This window comes from Notolepis coatsorum (assembly GCF_963971535.1).
Source record: "Notolepis coatsorum genome assembly, chromosome: 4".
Lineage (NCBI taxonomy): Eukaryota > Metazoa > Chordata > Actinopteri > Aulopiformes > Paralepididae > Notolepis > Notolepis coatsorum.
The window spans coordinates 107,104,788-107,112,639 of record NC_140168.1 but is presented as its reverse complement, the minus strand read 5'-3'; positions in this window follow the sequence as shown (position 1 = coordinate 107,112,639).

Sequence of the window (7,852 nt, the reverse complement as noted above, 5' to 3'; positions counted from 1 at the left end):
CTCGAGTCGCTCCGACTTATTTTATTTCTTTATCTAAAAACCAAACTATTCAGTCAGAGAGCGATTTATTATGAAAGTATAAAGTGCAATTACAATTTCAATAACTTTCCAGCACTTTATACACAATTCAAGCACATTTAAAACCTTGAAAACAGCACATTGAAATACAAGCATTTTAAAGGATTTCAAATTGCATTGGTCCGGATGGGAGAATTCAGTACTGTATCTACAGAACCTTCGGTTTAATCATCTTCCCTTTATTAATTTCCTTAGATTTCTTTTTACACATGATCTCAAGAGGGGACTGAACGAGATCAGTGGCAGTTTTTAATGTTTGGTCATTATTAGCATGGTGTTATTCACTGTCAAAGATGCAAAGAAAAATCATAATTCATATTCTCCTTTGTTTCATCACAATTTAAGCAAGCCTAGTAATAGACACAATATTTCTGACAATGTGAATACATTCCCTGAGGTCCATAGATGTCCCTAGATACCAATAATATGCAAATGGGCCTTTCGATTTTGATTACTATTATTGTGAAATAATAATTAAATGTGAAATATTGCTATGTTATTGTGAGATTACAAAATCTGATGTGATATTACAGAGGATTTTGATTACAGTATTTTATTGTGAAATAATAATTAAATTATGTGAAATCAACGGATACTGTATGAATGTCACTGTAATATGACACTCATAACAGAATTAGTTATCAATAACCTACCTGTATAAATGTTAAAAGCTGTTGCAAATATTTTTTTCCCCTCATAAATATACCACTATATACATTAATTTCTTATATTAGTTTTAAAATGACCATTTAACAGTTTAACAGTGCTCTGAAAATGCTCTGAGAACATGCGGTCATCATTCACTGTTTTAAGCACAAACACATAAGGGAGGGAGGGAGAGAGACAGGCCCGGCCTGTATGCCTGCACCCTGCCATGTTGTTGGTTTACCATGACTTTTTAGCAAGCAAGCATAATGGTAGCAGCAATGCTAAGCTAACTGATTGTGCCAGTGTATCCTGTTAAAGAATACAGCATAAGCCACATTTTGAAACGTTACTGACGTTAGCCTACACAAAATGTATAACAGTATATTATGCAACAGGTGGATATCACTAAACACCAAAATCAAGAAACATTCATTATAGCTAACTGCTAACGCTACTAGCTAAATTAGCTTCAGCTAGCAGGCATGCATAACGGTTAATATAATATTCTCTACCATGTAAAAACGAACACGGCACTACTCCGCTGGCGTTTGCAATCGAAAGCATACATACAACATACAACATACAACATAATCGACATTATTGCCATGCAGTACTCACCAGTCCGATGCAGAGAGACATGAGGTAGCTGCCAGGAAGCTGCCGCACAGGTGCATTCTGGGAGGCAGGGCACAAGTGCAGTGCAGTCTGGGAGGCGGAGGCGGAGCACAGGTGCAATGCATTCTGGGTGAACAAGTCTGAACTCACCTTTGATTGATTGATTGAAAACTTTATTAACAGATTGCTGAATGGGTACAGTACAGTACAGCTCAATACATACAATTGTTAAGGGGATGCAGACCAGAGAAAGACTTTCGTCTTGTTTACATCAGGGTCCCCCATTTTCAATTCATAATAACATATATGACATACATGACATACATAGACAGTACTGCTACATCTATACATTTATGACATACCAGATTTACAAATACAGTACTGTATTTACAAAAAAAAGAAAAAAAATAGAGTACATTTGACGAATAAACTGTACATTGGGGGAGGTGGGTGGGGGTTGGGTATAGGTGGGGTGGGGGGGGGGACTATTTTATTGTGAAATAATAATTTAATTATGTGAAATATTCATAATGCTACTGTGAGATTACAACATCTGATGTGATATTACAGAGGCTAGCTGGAGTGGCTAGCAGCTGGTGTGGCTAGCTGGTGTTGCTAGATAGATAGATAGATAGATAGATAGATAGATAGATAGATAGATAGATAGATAGATAGATAGATAGATAGATAGATAGATAGATAGATAGATAGATAGATAGATAGATAGATAGATACTTTATTAATCCCCTTGGGGAAATTCAGGGTATCTCGCAGCTCATACATAGAAACTGTACATTGAAGGAGGTTGGGTAGGTGGAGTGGGGGGGGGACTGTACATTGGAGGTGGTTGGGTGGGGGGGGGTGGGGGGGTTGGGTAGGAGGGGTGGGTGGGGGACACTGTACAACTGTACATAAATATTACAGTGACAGTCCAGTTGAGTTAATGGATGGAGGGGGGGGGGGGGGCATTGACTTGCAATGGACGGAATAGTGTATAGTGCAGCAATGCAAGGGTGTGTGTGTGTGTGTGTGTGTGTGTGTGTGTGTGTGTGTGTGTGTGTGTGTGTGTGTGTGTGTGTGTGTGTGTGTGTGTGTGTGTGTGTGTGTGTGTGTTCTGTATGTGAATGAGTTCCAAGGCCTCGGCAGAACGGCACATCAAATCAGCCATTTCCCCCTCTGATAAGCATCTTCCCAGATCTCCTAGTTGCTCCCTACTGCTTCCAGTCCTTGTGCTAAGCTAGTACAGGGTGAATAAAAAGGGTGCCAATACAGTTCCCTGGGGGGCTCCAGTGTTGCAGATCAGCACGTCGGAGTGGCACCCCTGCAGTTTGACAGACTGTGGTCTGCCAGTGAGGTAGTTGAAGATCCAGGCCACCAAGTCGTCCTCCACCCCCATCACTGACAGCTTCTCAGCCAGTAGTGGAGGCTGAATAGTGTTGAAGGCACTAGAAAAGTCAAAGAATGTTACCCTCACTGACCTGTCCGGCTTCTCCAGATGAAGATAGGCCTTGTGGACCATGTAGATTATGGCATCCTCCACACCGATGTTCTGCTGATATGCAAACTGCAGCTTGTGCTAAGCTAGGCTAACTGGTATGCAAACTGCAACTTGTGCTAAGCTAGGCTAGCTGGTCCCTACTGCTTCCAGCCCTTGTGCTAAGCTAGGCTAGCTGCTCCCTACTGCTTCCATTCCTTGTGCTAAGCTAGGCTAGCTGCTCCCTACTGCTTCCAGTCCTTGTGCTAAGCTAGGCTAGTTGCTCCCTACTGCTTCCAGTCCTTGTGCTAAGCTAGGCTAGCTGGTCCCTACTGCTTCCAGCCCTTGTGCTAAGCTAGGTTAGCTGCTCCCTACTGCTTCCAGTCCTTGTGCTAAGCTAGGTAGGCTAGCTGGTCCCTACTGCATCCAGCTCTTGTGCTAAGCTAGGCTAGCTGCTTCCTACTGCTTCCAGTCCTTGTGCTAAGCTAGGCTAGTTGCTCCCTACTGCTTCCAGTCCTTGTGCTAAGCTAGGTAGGCTAGCTGGTCCCTACTGCTTCCAGCCCTTGTGCTAAGCTATAGGCTAGCTGCTCCTTACTGCTTCCAGTCCTTGTGCTAAGCTAGGTAGGCTAGCTGGTCCCTACTGCTTCCAGCCCTTGTGCTAAGCTAGGCTAGCTGGTCCCTACTGCATCCAGCTCTTGTGCTAAGCTAGGCTAGCTGCTTCCTACTGCTTCCAGTCCTTGTGCTAAGCTAGGCTAGTTGCTCCCTACTGCTTCCAGTCCTTGTGCTAAGCTAGGTAGGCTAGCTGGTCCCTACTGCTTCCAGCCCTTGTGCTAAGCTAGGCTAGCTGGTCCCTACTGCATCCAGCTCTTGTGCTAAGCTAGGCTAGCTGCTTCCTACTGCTTCCAGTCCTTGTGCTAAGCTAGGCTAGTTGCTCCCTACTGCTTCCAGTCCTTGTGCTAAGCTAGGCTAGCTGCTCCCTACTGCTTCCAGTCCTTGTGCTAAGCTAGGCTAGTTGCTCCCTACTGCTTCCAGTCCTTGTGCTAAGCTAGGCTAGCTGGTCCCTACTGCTTCCAGCCCTTGTGCTAAGCTAGGCTAGCTGCTCCCTACTGCTTCCAGTCCTTGTGCTAAGCTAGGTAGGCTAGCTGGTCCCTACTGCATCCAGCTCTTGTGCTAAGCTAGGCTAGCTGCTTCCTACTGCTTCCAGTCCTTGTGCTAAGCTAGGCTAGTTGCTCCCTACTGCTTCCAGTCCTTGTGCTAAGCTAGGTAGGCTAGCTGGTCCCTACTGCTTCCAGCCCTTGTGCTAAGCTATAGGCTAGCTGCTCCTTACTGCTTCCAGTCCTTGTGCTAAGCTAGGTAGGCTAGCTGGTCCCTACTGCTTCCAGCCCTTGTGCTAAGCTAGGCTAGCTGGTCCCTACTGCATCCAGCTCTTGTGCTAAGCTAGGCTAGCTGCTTCCTACTGCTTCCAGTCCTTGTGCTAAGCTAGGCTAGTTGCTCCCTACTGCTTCCAGTCCTTGTGCTAAGCTAGGTAGGCTAGCTGGTCCCTACTGCTTCCAGCCCTTGTGCTAAGCTAGGCTAGCTGGTCCCTACTGCATCCAGCTCTTGTGCTAAGCTAGGCTAGCTGCTTCCTACTGCTTCCAGTCCTTGTGCTAAGCTAGGCTAGTTGCTCCCTACTGCTTCCAGTCCTTGTGCTAAGCTATAGGCTAGCTGCTCCTTACTGCTTCCAGTCCTTGTGCTAAGCTAGGTAGGCTAGCTGGTCCCTACTGCTTCCAGCCCTTGTGCTAAGCTAGGCTAGCTGCTCCCTACTGCTTCCATTCCTTGTGCTAAGCTAGGCTAGTTGCTCCCTACTGCTTCCAGTCCTTGTGCTAAGCTAGGCTAGCTGGTCCCTACTGCTTCCAGTCCTTGTGCTAAGCTAGGCTAGTTGCTCCCTACTGCTTCCAGTCCTTGTGCTAAGCTAGGCTAGCTGGTCCCTACTGCTTCCAGCCCTCATGCTAAGCTAGGCTAGCTGCTCCCTACTGCTTCCAGTCCTTGTGCTAAGCTAGGCTAGTTGCTCCCTACTGCTTCCAGTCCTTGTGCTAAGCTAGGCTAGCTGGTCCCTACTGCTTCCAGCCCTTGTGCTAAGCTAGGCTAGCTGGTCCCTACTGCATCCAGCTCTTGTGCTAAGCTAGGCTAGCTGCTTCCCACTGCTTCCAGTCCTTGTGCTAAGCTAGGCTAGTTGCTCCCTACTGCTTCCAGTCCTTGTGCTAAGCTAGGTAGGCTAGCTGGTCCCTACTGCTTCCAGCCCTTGTGCTAAGCTATAGGCTAGCTGCTCCTTACTGCTTCCAGTCCTTGTGCTAAGCTAGGTAGGCTAGCTGGTCCCTACTGCTTCCAGCCCTTGTGCTAAGCTAGGCTAGCTGCTCCCTACTGCTTCCATTCCTTGTGCTAAGCTAGGCTAGTTGCTCCCTACTGCTTCCAGTCCTTGTGCTAAGCTAGGCTAGCTGGTCCCTACTGCTTCCAGCCCTTGTGCTAAGCTAGGCTAGCTGCTCCCTACTGCTTCCAGTCCTTGTGCTAAGCTAGGCTAGTTGCTCCCTACTGCTTCCAGTCCTTGTGCTAAGCTAGGCTAGCTGGTCCCTACTGCTTCCAGCCCTCATGCTAAGCTAGGCTAGCTGCTCCCTACTGCTTCCAGTCCTTGTGCTAAGCTAGGCTAGCTGGTCCCTACTGCTTCCAGCCCTCATGCTAAGCTAGGCTAGCTGCTCCCTACTGCTTCCAGCCCTTGTGCTAAGCTAGGCTAGCTGCTCCCTACTGCTTCCAGTCCTTGTGCTAAGCTAGGCTGGCTAGCTGGTCCCTACTGCTTCCAGTCCTTGTGCTAAGCTAGGCTAGCTGCTCCCTACTGCTTCCAGTCCTTGTGCTAAGCTAGGCTAGTTGCTCCCTACTGCTTCCAGTCCTTGTGCTAAGCTAGGCTAGCTGGTCCCTACTGCTTCCAGCCCTCATGCTAAGCTAGGCTAGCTGCTCCCTACTGCTTCCAGCCCTTGTGCTAAGCTAGGCTAGCTGCTCCCTACTGCTTCCAGTCCTTGTGCTAAGCTAGGCTGGCTAGCTGGTCCCTACTGCTTCCAGTCCTTGTGCTAAGCTAGGCTAGCTGCTCCCTACTGCTTCCAATCCTTGTGCTAAGCTAGGCTAGTTGCTCCCTACTGTTTCCAGTCCTTATGCTAAGCTAGGCTAGCTGGTCCCTACTGCTTCCAGTCCTTGTGCTAAGCTAGGCTAGTTGCTCCCCACTGCTTCCAGTCCTTGTGCTAAGCTAGGCTAGCTGGTCCCTACTGCTTCCAGCCCTTGTGCTAAGCTAGGCTAGCTGCTCCCTACTGCTTCCAGTCCTTGTGCTAAGCTAGGTAGGCTAGCTGGTCCCTACCGCTTCCATCCCTTGTGCTAAGCTAGGCTAACTGCTCCCTACTGCTTCCAGTCCTTGTGCTAAACTAGGCTAGTTGCTCCCTACTGCTTCCAGTCATTGTGCTAAGCTAGGCTAGCTGGTCCCTACTGCTTCCAGCCCTTGTGCTAAGCTAGGCTAGCTGGTCCCTACTGCATCCAGCGCTTGTGCTAAGCTAGGCTAGCTGCTTCCTACTGCTTCCAGTCCTTGTGCTAAGCTAGGCTAGTTGCTCCCTACTGCTTCCAGTCCTTGTGCTAAGCTAGGTAGGCTAGCTGGTCCCTACTGCTTCCAGCCCTTGTGCTAAGCTAGGCTAGCTGGTCCCTACTGCATCCAGCTCTTGTGCTAAGCTAGGCTAGCTGCTTTCTACTGCTTCCAGTCCTTGTGCTAAGCTAGGCTAGTTGCTCCCTACTGCTTCCAGTCCTTGTGCTAAGCTAGGTAGATTAGCTGGTCCCTACTGCTTCCAGCCCTTGTGCTAAGCTAGGCTAGCTGGTCCCTACTGCATCCAGCTCTTGTGCTAAGCTAGGCTAGCTGCTTCCTACTGCTTCCAGTCCTTGTGCTAAGCTAGGCTAGTTGCTCCCTACTGCTTCCAGTCCTTGTGCTAAGCTATAGAGTAGCTGCTCCTTACTGCTTCCAGTCCTTGTGCTAAGCTAGGTAGGCTAGCTGGTCCCTACTGCTTCCAGCCCTTGTGCTAAGCTAGGCTAGCTGCTCCCTACTGCTTCCATTCCTTGTGCTAAGCTAGGCTAGTTGCTCCCTACTGCTTCCAGTCCTTGTGCTAAGCTAGGCTAGCTGGTCCCTACTGCTTCCAGTCCTTGTGCTAAGCTAGGCTAGTTGCTCCCTACTGCTTCCAGTCCTTGTGCTAAGCTAGGTAGGCTAGCTGGTCCCTACTGCTTCCAGCCCTTGTGGTAAGCTAGGCTAGCTGGTCCCTACTGCATCCAGCTCTTGTGCTAAGCTAGGCTAGCTGCTTCCTACTGCTTCCAGTCCTTGTGCTAAGCTAGGCTAGTTGCTCCCTACTGCTTCCAGTCCTTGTGCTAAGCTATAGGCTAGCTGCTCCTTACTGCTTCCAGTCCTTGTGCTAAGCTAGGTAGGCTAGCTGGTCCCTACTGCTTCCAGCCCTTGTGCTAAGCTATGCTAGCTGCTCCCTACTGCTTCCATTCCTTGTGCTAAGCTAGGCTAGTTGCTCCCTACTGCTTCCAGTCCTTGTGCTAAGCTAAGCTAGCTGGTCCCTACTGCTTCCAGTCCTTGTGCTAAGCTAGGCTAGTTGCTCCCTACTGCTTCCAGTCCTTGTGCTAAGCTAGGCTAGCTGGTCCCTACTGCTTCCAGCCCTCATGCTAAGCTAGGCTAGCTGCTCCCTACTGCTTCCAGCCCTTGTGCTATGCTAGGCTAGCTGCTCCCTACTGCTTCCAGTCCTTGTGCTAAGCTAGGCTGGCTAGCTGGTCCCTACTGCTTCCAGTCCTTGTGCTAAGCTAGGCTAGCTGCTCCCTACTGCTTCCAATCCTTGTGCTAAGCTAGGCTAGTTGCTCCCTACTGTTTCCAGTCCTTATGCTAAGCTAGGCTAGCTGGTCCCTACTGCTTCCAGTCCTTGTGCTAAGCTAGGCTAGTTGCTCCCCACTGCTTCCAGTCCTTGTGCTAAGCTAGGCTAGCTG